Source organism: Schistocerca piceifrons, chromosome 9 (genome assembly GCF_021461385.2).
Source record: "Schistocerca piceifrons isolate TAMUIC-IGC-003096 chromosome 9, iqSchPice1.1, whole genome shotgun sequence".
Lineage (NCBI taxonomy): Eukaryota > Metazoa > Arthropoda > Insecta > Orthoptera > Acrididae > Schistocerca > Schistocerca piceifrons.
Window position 1 is genome coordinate 40,164,677 of NC_060146.1, and position 13,495 is coordinate 40,178,171.

The following is a 13,495-nucleotide window of genomic DNA, read 5'->3' on the forward strand; positions in this document are numbered from 1 at the left end:
AATACTGACTATTGCAGGTACATACAATATTATAAGATCAGGTACTTGATGTGCAGATAGGTGTACAAAACAACAATTTATTTCATATAACAGCCACGGACTCCAACCATGTTTTTATTTGACAAAATTGCAATGAGGCATGAAGTTTTTAATAAGTTACTTCCGTACCACTGAATCTGTTCACAAACACATTTTGCAGACAGTCACATATACCACTGACTGTGTCTACAAAATTGTGTCGTTTTGCGACATATAGTTCAGCAGATATAGCGTCATAAACACTGGGATGCTTGAAAAACTTGCTTTTGCTTAAAGTGGAGCACTAGTCACCCAGATTATGTTGATCCACTGTTTCGTAATGACAGCACTTAGCGAAGCATAAAAAAAGTTTCAAACCTATTGTAAAGTTTTCCTCGCTTAGATACTTAGCATTAAATATCCAACACATTTACGTCTTTGTAAAGTTGTGAGATGTTTGGAGCTGTTTTATACAGATGTGTCATATTCTTTAAACAATCAGGGCCGGCCAGGGTGGCCGAGCGGTTCTAGGCGCTACGGCTGGAACCGCGCGACCGCTACGGTCGCAGGTTCGAATCCTGCCTCTGGCATGGATGTGTGTGAAGTCCTTAGGTTAGTTAGGTTTAAGTAGTTCTAAGTTCTAGGGGACTAATGACCTCAGATGTTAAGTCCCATAGTGCTCAGAGCCATGTGAACCAGTTTTTAAACAATCAGGTGTTTGCTGGTGAACTGTATTAGCATACGGGAAAGATTTTCACAACAGAAATTGCGCTAGTGAAAAATGTAATGTATTCTGAACGTAACCTACAGTTACCAAGAAACGCGTTTCCATACAGTTTCAGTAAATTTCAGTTCCCGTTTTTTATTTTTGGTTGGTTGGTTTTTTGGGGGAAGAGACCAAACAGCGAGGTCATCGGTCTCATCGGATTAGGGAAGGACAGGGAAGGAAGTCGGCCGTGCCCTTTCAGAGGAACCATCCCAGCACTTGCCTGGAGCGATTTAGGGAAATCACGGAAAACCTAAATCTGGATGGCCGGACGCGGGATTGAACCGTCGTCCTCCCGAATGCGAGTCCAGAGTGCTAACCACTGCGCCACCTCGCTCGGTTTTTTATTTTTATTTATTTACTTAGCGAGTATTAATGAGGATCCGCAGGTCAGTTGGCACTGCTGCTAAGTATAGCAGTTCATTTTCCGTGCCAGAACTTCCCGACACAGTGGCGTCCGGCGTAATACTGGCTGAAATTGTTTGGTAAGTGGCTCGTGTGAGCGAGCGACCTTCTGATTGCAGGCGATATCGCTTTTTCATTAGTGGGGCTCTTCAGCGTTAATCCCCTTAATGTCGCTACAATCGTCAGGGTTCGAAGAAATACGGACCCCAAGCGCCAGATTCAATAACGGTGCACCTAACTGCCAAAGATGGTTGTGAATTGGTCGTTGGTGAAGTTCCTGAGTGTTTTCCGCTGCCCAGTAGCGCAAATTTGATTTACGGTATCTGACACTTCGGAGCCAACTGCCTTGCTGCCGTGGTAACACCGGTTCCCGTCAGATCACTCAAGCACTGTCGGGCTTGGCTAGCAGATGGATGGGTCACCGTCTGGGTCTGCCGAGTGCTATTTGCAAATGGGGTGCACTCAGCGCTTGTGAAGCCAATTGAGGAGCTAGTGGCACCAGTCACAAAACCTGATAATGGCTGGGAGAGCAGTGTGCTGACTACATGCTCTTCCGTATGCTCATCCGTTGACGCCTAAAGCCGCGAGGGATTAACCAAGCGGCCTAGGCCGCTGCAGTCATGGACTGTGTGGCTGGTCCCGGCGGAGGTTCGAGTCCTCCCTCGGGCATGTGTGTGTGTGTGTGTGTGTGTGTGTGTGTGTGTGTGTGTGTGTGTGTTTGTCGTTGGGATTTTTTAGGGTAAGTAGTGTGTAACCTTAGGGACTGATGACCTTAGCAATTAAGTCCCATAAGATTTCACACAAATTTGAACATTTTTTCACGCCTAAAGGCTGAGGATGAGCTGGCGGCCGGTCGATACCGTTGGGCCTGCAAGACCTCTTCGGACGATGGTGTTTTTTTTTAAATCTGACAAGTGGTCATCAGAAGAAATCGAATCAGCGCCCGGGGGAATGTTCTGAAGAATTTCCACGCACACAGCTCTGCGAGTTTCAAAGTCTCACTCACTTTTGGGTAACCATCATTTCATAGGGATGCATGTGAAATCCTCTGTGGAGATGGTCCTATCAGACATCCCAGGACATTGCATGTGCAACTGCCGAACGTTTTTGGAGAGTGCTGACATTTTCCGGTATTGTTACAGTCCGAGATCGGCCAGTAACTTCTGTTTTCGGTGGAGAACCAGACGTTCTGAGGTTTGATACCCAAACGAATAGTTTTTCTATCAGGAACAGAACTGTGTTAGCCAAGGTCGAACCTAATGCCAAGAGCTCGCTGAGTTTTATAATCACAGAACCTCCATTATGAATTTCTCCTCTTCAACAAACGCACGATGCTCACTTAGCCAAGCCATTCCGCCTGCTGAAAATGGCACGTACACTTCCGTCGATCGATACCGGCTCCACATCGGTAATCCCCACCATAACTCACACAGTGGTCTCTCCAAACGCACGAGGTCTTTTTGCCGGACGTTGTACTTACGTAAATAGTCCCTTTTCAGCAGACCTCATTTGCTTGTCTAACCTTTCATCGGAGCCTCAGTAACACGGTACATGGCGCATTTTCTGTGCACGAGCAGAGAGGCATTTCATCAATGGGCGTCGTTTCTCGCGTGTGGCGGGGCTTTGGCCGTATTGCTACGTCACTGTTGGCTCTCCTGCCGTGCCTCTAATCAGGACGGCGGCAATCAGGCTGGCAGCGCCGGGCAGGTATCCCGGCGGTCTCACCCAGGACCGGAAACTTGGGACGCTGCGGCCGCTCGTCTCTAGCGCTCGCGTGCAGTCCGCAAGCCAGCTTATGAGGTGTTGGGAAGTTCCTTTCATCGGTGCCCTCGGTTCTTCCGCCATCACAGCCTAACAGTCGCGACACTACATCCATTTCTTAACCACTGCGGCAGCAGCGCCCCAAGGGGCCAACAAATGACACTGGCGTGACGTAATCGCCTTTCGGGCCAAATACATAAGGGTTTGATTAGCAGTGTGCGCGGTTCACGGCGTGCACTTGCAGCCCTTACCGATCAAGTACTAGTTCAATTCAATGCCACCATGTCGTAGCACACTGCAGCAGACTTTTATCTACGTTCGCCATAAATCCCGCTAGGTGATAGCATACTCCACAGATATGCAAATTCACACGCTACATATTAAACTTAGATCGGACATCAGTATATGTTATAGTTATACTGAGAGGAAAACCTATTTTGTGGGATTCTGAACGAGATGTGGTACATAAAGTTTTGGATTTTATCACAGAGTAATCCATTTAAGGCGCTGAGAACCATAAAGCACATTATCGTCGATTGTGAGACTGTACCATTTATTCGTGCTGCTGACAGCTGTTGAACTTATGGTTTATGTTTATTGTAGGCCCACTTTGTACATATATTTGAACATTCAATAAAATCCATCTCACTGGTGTTTTCTATTATTCAGTTAAATAGAGGGGGGGGGGGGGGGGGGGGCGGTCGTTTGAAGACAGTGTGCTTTTGGCCCTTATGGCTCTCAGTGCCTGATCTGTATTTACTCACGTGACCTTGTTGGTAGACAGTACTACTTGAATTTAATCATTTCCGCAAACGGCAGTTTGTGTTTGGAGTTGGTTGTCTCGTGTGCAGGGATAGGCTTTCCTGTGCGGTGTCAACATGAACTCTTGTTGAACCTGTATTAAGCGCTAACGGGTAAGAAAACTACCAGGAAAAGTTAGCCGCAAAGAAACTAAGGCATTCCACACCAGGTTCGTTGTCTGTGAAAGTGACGAAATAAAATAAGCTTGACCAGAAGCGAAGTTTATAAAAGCGTAAGTCGTTATGTAGGTGCAACGTAAGAATACCCGATTTTCAGCCCAGAAGTTAATTCGTTAACAGATACATGAATTAGAGGTCTAGTACATTTGTCTGAAAAAATAAAAAAGCATGAAAACTCCCACTTACAAAAAAATGCGAAACGGAGAGTAGCGAAAGCTGAAACATTATTTCGTTCTTGCCATAAACTATACTTAATTATGTACAAAACAACAAAATTCCATAAAAACATCTTGAAGTTGATTTCGTCCATGTGTAACAATACATATTTAGCAAAATGCAGTTTTGTTTTTTATCCCAAACATGTTTCACTGCAGTTGCAGCATCATCAGTTGGCTTTCGCACAACACACACACACACACACACACACACACACACACACACACACACACACGCACACACACAACCTTCCACACACAACCTTCCACATAAAATTAATTAATTTCAGGCATAACCATAACAGTTCCAAATCGTAGTTTTTGCTTAAATATTTTGTCTACATGGCGTTCTGTATGGTTACAGATAACAAATTGTAAAAGAAAACAGACACTATAAAAAAGTAATACAGCAGGAAAACCACACCATGTGATAAAAAGGTATGACTACATAATTTTATGTGTTGTTCAAAAATCTGTAATTACTATATAAAAACTAATATTTACATGAATACAAAGAGTAAAGAACATTCTTTATGTTTAACAGCTATAAAATAGTAGCTCTCTGATGCTGCTGCAACTGCAGTGAAGCATGTTTGGGATAAAAAAAGAACTTTGTGATGCTAAAGACGGACCCCATCCAAAAACCTATGTATCCATGAAAACAATTCTTCCTCTTTTCAGACTAGTTATGCAAATTATTAGTGTTCTTATTATTGTTATTGACAGCGCCTGAAGTTCAAAAAATGGTTCAAACGGCTCTGAGCACTATGGGACTCAACATCTGTGGTCATAAGTCCCCTAGAACTTAGAACTACTTAAACCTAACTAACCTAAGGACATCACACACATCCATGCCCGAGGCAGGATTCGAACCTGCGACCGTAGCTGTCGCGCGGTTCCGGACTGAGCGCCTAGAACCGCTAGACCACCGCGGTCGGCTACGCGCCTGAAGTTGTATAAATATGTTGATGAGCATAACTGTTAGCAGATGCTATTAATTTCGCACTCCCATGTTTATCTGAATTTAAAAATTTGTGAACAGCCAGAATGTATATCTACGAGCCGCCACTGGTTGTTGTCCATTGCGCTCTCTAAGGAGGCTAACCGTAGTCAGCTCGGTGCTCCTCTGTATACGGCCGTGTTTTATACCTCTGGACGACACAACAGTACTGAGAGTACGTCCCGGGCGTCCAGAAAGTAACAGATTCCGCTTTATAGGAGATCTGCTTTGGCGCGTTCTTACGCTGTACGCGGCCTATTCGTGCTGGCGGTATGTGGTGTGTGAGCACGCAGGGTCCCACGCTGCAGGTTCCCGTAACAGCGGCCTCTGCCGCTGCTATGTGACTCACACACCGGCCTGACCTAGAGGACGGCTTCCTGCGGTACTTTACTTCTGTTCATTCCCCGTTCCGCGGCAGTGTCAACAACCGCAAGCTCAGCGTTTTATGGCGTCATCTATTTACATTCGTCAGGTACTGTAGCGGCACTGTAAATACACAACCAGAAGGAGCCAGAAGGGGAGAAAGAGACGAAATAAAACTTCACAGGTTAGAACGGTCGTGATGTTATATCAATTACAAAATCTAGTCAAATTTACGAAGAACTTGTATATACTTCATGTCAGTAGGACGTGGAGCAGCACTTGGAAATGGTTCAAGTGGCTCTGAACACTATGGGACTTAACATCTGACGTCATCAGTCCCCTAGAACTTAGAACTACGTAAACCTAACTAACCTAAGGACATTACACACATCCATGTCCGAGGCAGGATTCGAACCTGCGACCGTAGCGGTCGCGCGGTTCCAGACTGTAGCGCCTAGAACCGCTCGGCCACACAGGGCTGGCATGAAGTTATTCCCCGATGTCTTAACATGTGTCCTGTCATTCCGTCCCTTCTTTTCCTCAATGTCTTTCATATATTTCTTTCCTCGTTGATTCTTCAGAGAATATCGCCATTCCTTATTTTAGCGGTAGACCTAGTTTTCAGTCGTTCTGTAACACCACATCTCAAATCCCACAGTCTGTATCTCACTACCATACAATGGTGTGCTCCAGACATACATTCTCAAAATTTCATTCGTAAAGTCCTACTCTTGGCCAGAGATACCTCCTTTGCCTATTCCAGCCTGCTGTTATATTCTCTTTGCTTCGTCCGTCATGTGTTATTTTGCTTCCAAGGTAGCAGAAATCCGTACCTTCCTCGTCTTCGTCCTCCCCAATGTTAATGTTAAGGTTTTCCCTATTCTCGTATCTGCTACATCTCATCACCTTTGTCTTTTTCCGTTTTACTCTGAATCCATATTCTGTACTCATTACACAGTTCATTCTATCCAGCAAATCTTATAATTCTTTTTCTCTTTCACTGAGGATAGCAATGACACCAGAGTATCTTATTATTGATTGGTTAATCTCTCTTGAGGCATTGTACTTCTTAATTCATTTTTTATTCTTTTCAATTTGGAGAAGGAGCGTTCAGCACTGCAGTTGGTTACCATCACGCTTAAAAAGATTCTGTAGAGGGTAAAAACTGTAGGGGTAGACAGAAATTGTAGTAATAAATAATTGAGGACAGAGGGTGCAAGTTTTACTCTCAAACGAAGACGTTGCCACAAGAGAGGAACTGATGACGGGCCACATCGAATTAGTCATTTGACTGATGACAAAGAGAACTAAAACTCCTCCTAACACACTATGAAGCCCCAACGGCACCGACCGGCCGCCGTGTCATCCTCATCCCACAGGCGTCACTGGATGCGGATATGGAGCGGCATGTAGTCAGCACACCGCTCTCCCGGCCGTATGTCAGTTTACGAGTCCGGAGCCGCTAATTCTCAATCAAGTAGCTCCTCTGTTTGCTTCACAAGGGCTGATTGCACCCCGCTTGCCAACAGCGCTCGGCAGACCGGATGGTCACCCATCCGAGTGCTAGCCCAGCCCGACAGCGCTTAACTTCGGTGATCTGACGGGAACCGGTGTTACCACTACGGCAAGGCCCATGGCCCATATGCTATTAGTCCGCCCATTTCTACTATGGACAATTTTCAAGTATTCTGTTAAATACAGACATTCCGTTTCTAACTCTTGCTCGTTAACGTTTTCATAATAAATTTCAGTAATTTCTTTGAATGTTGTCTCAGTTCTTCGGAATTCTGCGTTTCCAAGCGAAAAAATAAATAAAAACATTGGCTAATGTTCTCACACGAATTCAATCGCTCAGTGTATCAGTTATGGGAAGAAAGATTTCTGCTTTGTATTTCTCTTTTCCATTCTGTTGGACTGGCGGTGCAGAGCCATCAAAAAACCTCTGGCGTGAGCTTCTACGCTTTGTTCTTTGAGGTAGGTCCTTGTAATCAGATTCCAAGCATCTTTTTTTTTGGAGGACTATTCGAAGTCATCAAATTTATCCCTGTTGTTAATGATAAAATTATCAAGTGAAGCAAACAAACTAGTTGCAACGTGCAGTGTTATTGTTTCTTTCTGAAGATAATTACTTGATTTGTCTATTCTTTCCAATACAGGGCTCCAAATTTCTGTTGATATAATAAATTCTAGCTTTCCCATTTTTCTGGACAGACTAAGGGCTTCGTCTCTAGTTTCTCTTGCCTGTTCTGTATCTTCTGCGATAGGCACCAAAGTTTCTATAATTTGTTTATGACCTTTATGCAAGGCGCTTACTGCATCATCCAGGGCTGACCATCAAGTTTGCGAGAGACTTTTAACAACGTTTTTTGAACGTAAATGTTCTGTCAGTATACCCATCGGTGGGTAGAGCCCGACAAAAGGTTGTACACTTTCTGACTATTTCAAAAAATTTTGTTGCCTCTGATATACACCCAGCAGCTTGGACACCTATCAAGTTTAGTGAATGTCCCACACATGGTAAAAAGGTGGAAAATTCACATTTCTCCTTGATTCTTGCTTGTAGACGAGCATACTTTCCCGACACATTTGAAGCATTTTCGTAACTTTGTCCTTTGCGATCTTTTATGGGGATATCATGATTCTCTAAAAAATTCAAGATGGTTTCCGCTAAATACTCAGTTTTATGGTCTTTAAAAGGTGTAAATTTCAGGAACTTTTCAACAGGAACACTGTCTTTTGCGTATCGAATTATATAAGTTGGCTGGTCAACATGAGACAGATCGGGCGTAATGTCAACACTAAAGGAAAAACATTTTGATAATTTGACTTCATTTATAATTTTTTTAAGGATGTGTTTTCCCATTACATCAATAAACTCGTTACAGATATTCGTTGAGAAATAAGTTGTTGGGAGATTCTAGGATTTCATTATGACCGCGAAATGGAAACCCTCTCGATGCCAAAAATTTTACGACAGCTACAATCTGTTTAAGTACATTTCTCCAGTAATCCACTTCTTTTTGATGTTGAGATAATAAGTCTATATCTAGTCTACCAACCGCTTTACTTCGTGACAGATAAGTCATCATAGATTGCCTATGTGGTGGGCTATTTTCATGTGTTAAAAATTATGTGATTAATGTGCTTCTAATCATGACATTCACTCGGAGAGCATAGATTTACATCAGAAGGGTTAAACAAGCAGCATGAAGAACAAAATACAGACTTTTTGGAAGGCGAGTACGAAAATCATTTTCTTTTGACGATTTCATTGTTCTTTATTTTACGAATAAATAATGCTTTGTTGAAATACCTAGTTACCGATTTATTACCATCTTTGTAAGTTCTGGATGTCTCGGAAAAGTTAAATTGTTGATTTTGAAAATATACATGTCCCTAACGAATGAAAAGTTCGCGATTTTCTTCTGAAAAATTTTCATGAAAATAATCAGTGAGATCGTGTGATATTTCTTCTGGGTTGGGAAACTGTTGTTCAAGTGACACAGTTGTCGGTGTCGGTGAAGTCACCGAAGTTGTTGCACTTTCGTCATACGGGCGGGAGCTTTCTGATTCAGTCTCTTTTCCTAAATTGGTAGAAATCTGAAATTGGTGTAAAACATGAACTTTCAGAAATTCCCGCAATTTGTGACCGACACGACTCATCATGTGGAAGATTTATTATTTGATTGCTACTTACAGAAGTTGCTCCAGTAGTAATAGTGAAATGTGCTGTTAATTTTGGTAACTTTTCAGTTGCTTCATTCTGATGTTCAGCTTTTTTCATTTTTGCAGATCCAGTAGAATATGGCCATTTCGACATTTTATATTATTATTCAGTATTTACGTTTACACCAAAAATAGTCGCTAACACAAAACAGGCAAACGACGATTTAATCAAAGAATACCTCAGGGCACAGTCAGTAACAACTAAAAACAAAACAAACATTACAACACCGCAGACAAATACAGGGTAATTCCATATCGTCGGCCGGCCAGAGTGGCCGTGCGGTTCTAGGCGCTACAGTCTGGAACCGCGATATCGCTACGGTCGCAGGTTCGAATCCTGCCTCGGGCATGGATGTGTGTGATGTCCTTAGGTTAGTTGGGTTTAAGTAGTTCTAAGTTCTAGGGGACTGATGACCTCAGCAGTTGAGTCCCATAGTGCTCAGAGCCATTTGAAACAATCCATATCGTCGAATCGGTTTGTGTAAGTCGTACAGAGCTGTGCACTGCGCAAAGCTAGTAAGCAAGTAGATATTGTAGCCAGTCATTATTGTTCGGTTTTTTCGAAACAAATTTGTTTTTCGGTTATCGTTTGGTGATGTGGCAGGAACTAGAGGACCCGTATGGATCGCGGGCTCTGGGCCCGTGCCCAGAGTGCGCAGTGGGAAAGAGTGGCCTGCGAATGACTACTGCAACTTACAGCCTTCTGAATCAGCTTACCGCATTCATCTCTACGTCTCCATCGCTCACAGCTGTCTCAAATTCTACATGAGTGATCTCTTGAAGTCTCAGAATGTGTCCTACCAACCGATCCCTTCTTCCAGTGAGGTTGTGCCGCAAAATTTCTTTTCTCCCCAATTCTATTCAGTACCTCCTCATTAGTTACGTCATCTATCCACCTAATCTTCAGCATTATTCTGTAGCACCACATTCCAAAAGCTTCTATTCTCTTCTTGTCTTTACTGTTGTCAATGTTTCACTTCCATACATGGCTACACATCATACAAGACTTCCTAAGACTTAACTGTATATTCGATGATAACAATTTTCTCTTCTTCAAATGCGCTTTTCTTAACATTGCCAGTCTACCTTTTCTATCCTCTCTACTTCGCCTATGTTCAGTTTTATTTTTTTTATTTTTTTTATTTTTTTTTATTTAAATCAGTCTACTGATTGGTTTGATGCGGCCCGCCACGAATTCCTTTCCTGTGTTAACCTCTTCATCTCAGAGTAGCACTTGCAACCTACGTCCTCAATTATTTGCTTGACGTATTCCAATCTCTGTCTTACTCTACAGTTTTTGCCCTCTACATCTCCCTCTAGTACAATGGAAGTCATTCCCTCGTGTCTTAGCAGATGTCCTATCGTCCTCTCCCTTCTCCTTATCAGTGTTTTCCACATATTCCTTTCCTCTCCGATTCTGCGTAGAACCTCCTCATTCCTTACCTTATCAGTCCACCTAATTTTCAACATTCGTCTATAGCGCCACATCTCAAATGCTTCGATTCTCTTCTGTTCCGGTTTTCCCACAGTCCATGTTTCACTACCATACAATGCTGTACTCCAGACGTACATCCTCAGAAATTTCTTCCTCAAATTAAGGCCGGTATTTGATATTAGTACACTTCTCTTGGCCAGAAATGCCTTTTTTGCCATAGCGAGTCTGCTTTTGATGTCCTCTTTGCTCCGTCCGTCATTGGTTATTTTACTGCCTAGGTAGCAGAATTCCTTAACTTCATTGACTTCGTGACCATCAATCCTGATGTTAAGTTTCTCGCTGTTCTCATTTCTACTACTTCTCATTACCTTCGTCTTTCTCCGATTTACTCTCAAACCATACTGTGTACTCATTAGACTGTTCATTCCGTTTAGCAGATCATTTAATTCTTCTTCACTTTCACTCAGGATAGCAATGTCATCAGCTACAGATTGAAGAGTAGGGGCGAAAGGCTACAGCCTTGTCTTACACCCTACTTAATACGAGCACTTCGTTCTTGATCGTCCACTCTTATTATTCCCTCTTGGTTGTTGTACATATTGTATATGACCCGTCTCTCCCTATAGCTTACCCCTACTCTTTTCAGAATCTCGAACAACTTGCACCATTTTATATTGTCGAACGCTTTTTCCAGGTCGACAAATCCTATGAAAGCGTCTTGATTTTTCTTTAGCCTTGCTTCCATTATTAGTCGTAACGTCAGAATTGCCTCTCTCGTCCCTTTACTTTTCCTAAAGCCAAACTGATCGTCACCTAGCGCATTCTCAATTTTCTTTTCCATTCTTCCGTATTTTATTCTTGTAAGCAGCTTCGATGCATGAGCTGTTAAGCTGATTGTGCGATAATTCTCGCACTTGTCAGCTCTTGCCGTCTTCGGAATTGTGTGGATGATGCTTTTCCGAAAGTCAGATGGTATGTCGCCAGACTCATATATTCTACACACCAACGTGAATAGTCGTTTTGTTGCCACTTCCCCCAATGATTTTAGAAATTCTGATGGAATGTTATCTATCCCTTCTGCCTTATTTGACCGTAAGTCCTCCAAAGCTCTTTTAAATTCTGATTCTAATACTGGATCCCCTATCTCTTCTAAATCGACTTCTGTTTCTTCTTCCATCACATCAGACAGATCTTCACCCTCATAGAGGCTTTCAATGTATTCTTTCCACCTATCTGCTCTCTCCTCTGCATTTAACAGTGGAATTCCCGTTGCTTTTAATATCACCAAAGATTGTTTTGACTTTCCTGTATGCTGAGTCTGTCCTTCCGACAATCATATCTTTTTCGATGTCTTCACATTATTCCTGCAGCCATTTCGTCTTAGCTTCCTTGCACTTCCTATTTATTTCATTCCTCAGCGACTTGTATTTCTGTATTCCTGATTTTCCTGGAACATGTTTGCACTTCCTCGTTTCATCAATCAACTGAAGTATTTCTTCTGTTACCCATGGTTTCTTGGCAGCTACCTTCTTTGTACCTATGTTTTCCTTCAGTTATATTGCTGCCAAAATAGAAGAACTCATCTACTACTTTAAATGCCTCGTTTCCTACTCTAAGTCCGTCAGCATCGCATGATTTAATTCGACTACATTCCTTTCTCGTTGTATTGCTTTTGTTGATGTTGATCTTATATCGTCTTTTCAAGACACTGTCCATACCGTTCCACTATTGCTCCAAGTCCCACACCGTCTTTGACAGAATTACAACCTCATTGAGATAACTCAAAGTTTTTATGTCTTATCTCTCAGCTTTCTCCAATTTTTTTTGTTTCCTTTACTGCTTGCTCAATACAGGGTAAACAATATCGGGGAATGCCTACAACTCTGTCTCACGCCCTTCTCAAATCGCTGCTTCCCGTTCATGGCCCTCTTCTGGTTTGTGTACAAGTTGAAAATAGTCAACCGCTCACTGTACTCTGCCCCTGCTACCTTCACAGTTTCAAAGAGAGTATTCGAGTCGAAATTGTCAAAAGCTGCCAACGCCATGAATGTAGCTTTGCATTTCTCTAGCCTACCTCTCGATATAACTCGTAGGGTCAGTATTGCCTCCCATGATTATACATTTCTACGGAGTCCAACCCGATCTTCCCTGAAGCTGGCTTCTACCAGTTTTTCCAGTTTTCTGCAAAGCATTCGTGTTCATATTTTGCAACCATGATTTACGCTGAAGAGCCAAAGAAACTGATACACGTGCCTAATATCGTCCCCAGCGAGCACGCAGAAGTGCTTCAATACGACGTGGAATGGACACTATGTCTGAAGTATCGCTGGAAGGAATTGCCACCATGAAAACTGCAGGGCTGTCCATAAATCTTAAGTGTATGAAGAGGTGGGCATCTCTTCTGAACAGACCGTTGCAAGGCATCCCAGATAAGCTCAATGATGTTCATGTCTGGGGAGTCTGTTGGCCAGCGGAAGTGTTTAAACTCAGAAGAGTGTTCCTGGAGCCACTCTCTAGCAATTCTGGACGTGTGGGATGTTGCATTGTCCTGCTGAAATTGCTCAAGTCCTTCGAAATGCACAACGGACATGAATGGATGCACGTGATCAGACATGATGCTTACGAACGTTTCACCTGTCAGAGTCGTATTTAGACGTATGAAGGGTCCCATAGCACTCCAGCTGCACATGTCCCACACCATTACAGAGCATCCACCAGCCTGAACAGTCCCCTGCTGACATGCGGGGTCCATGGATTCTTGAGGTTGTCTCCATACTCGTACACGTCCATCCGCTCGATACAAGCTGAAGCGGGTCCGAAAGCCCA

At 43.1% G+C, this 13,495-nt stretch overlaps 1 non-coding gene and 1 pseudogene across 1 annotated transcript; one reads left to right on the forward strand and one right to left on the reverse strand.

The window, feature by feature from the left end:
- The first annotated feature begins 525 nt into the window (after positions 1-525).
- On the forward strand, positions 526-608 carry Trnas-gga. The gene is given in 2 exon segments: positions 526-564; positions 572-608. It is a non-coding gene; the product is annotated as a tRNA-Ser (tRNA).
- A 6,420-nt stretch (positions 609-7,028) lies between these two features.
- LOC124717449 lies at positions 7,029-7,146 on the reverse strand (annotated as a pseudogene).
- Positions 7,147-13,495: the final 6,349 nt, after the last annotated feature.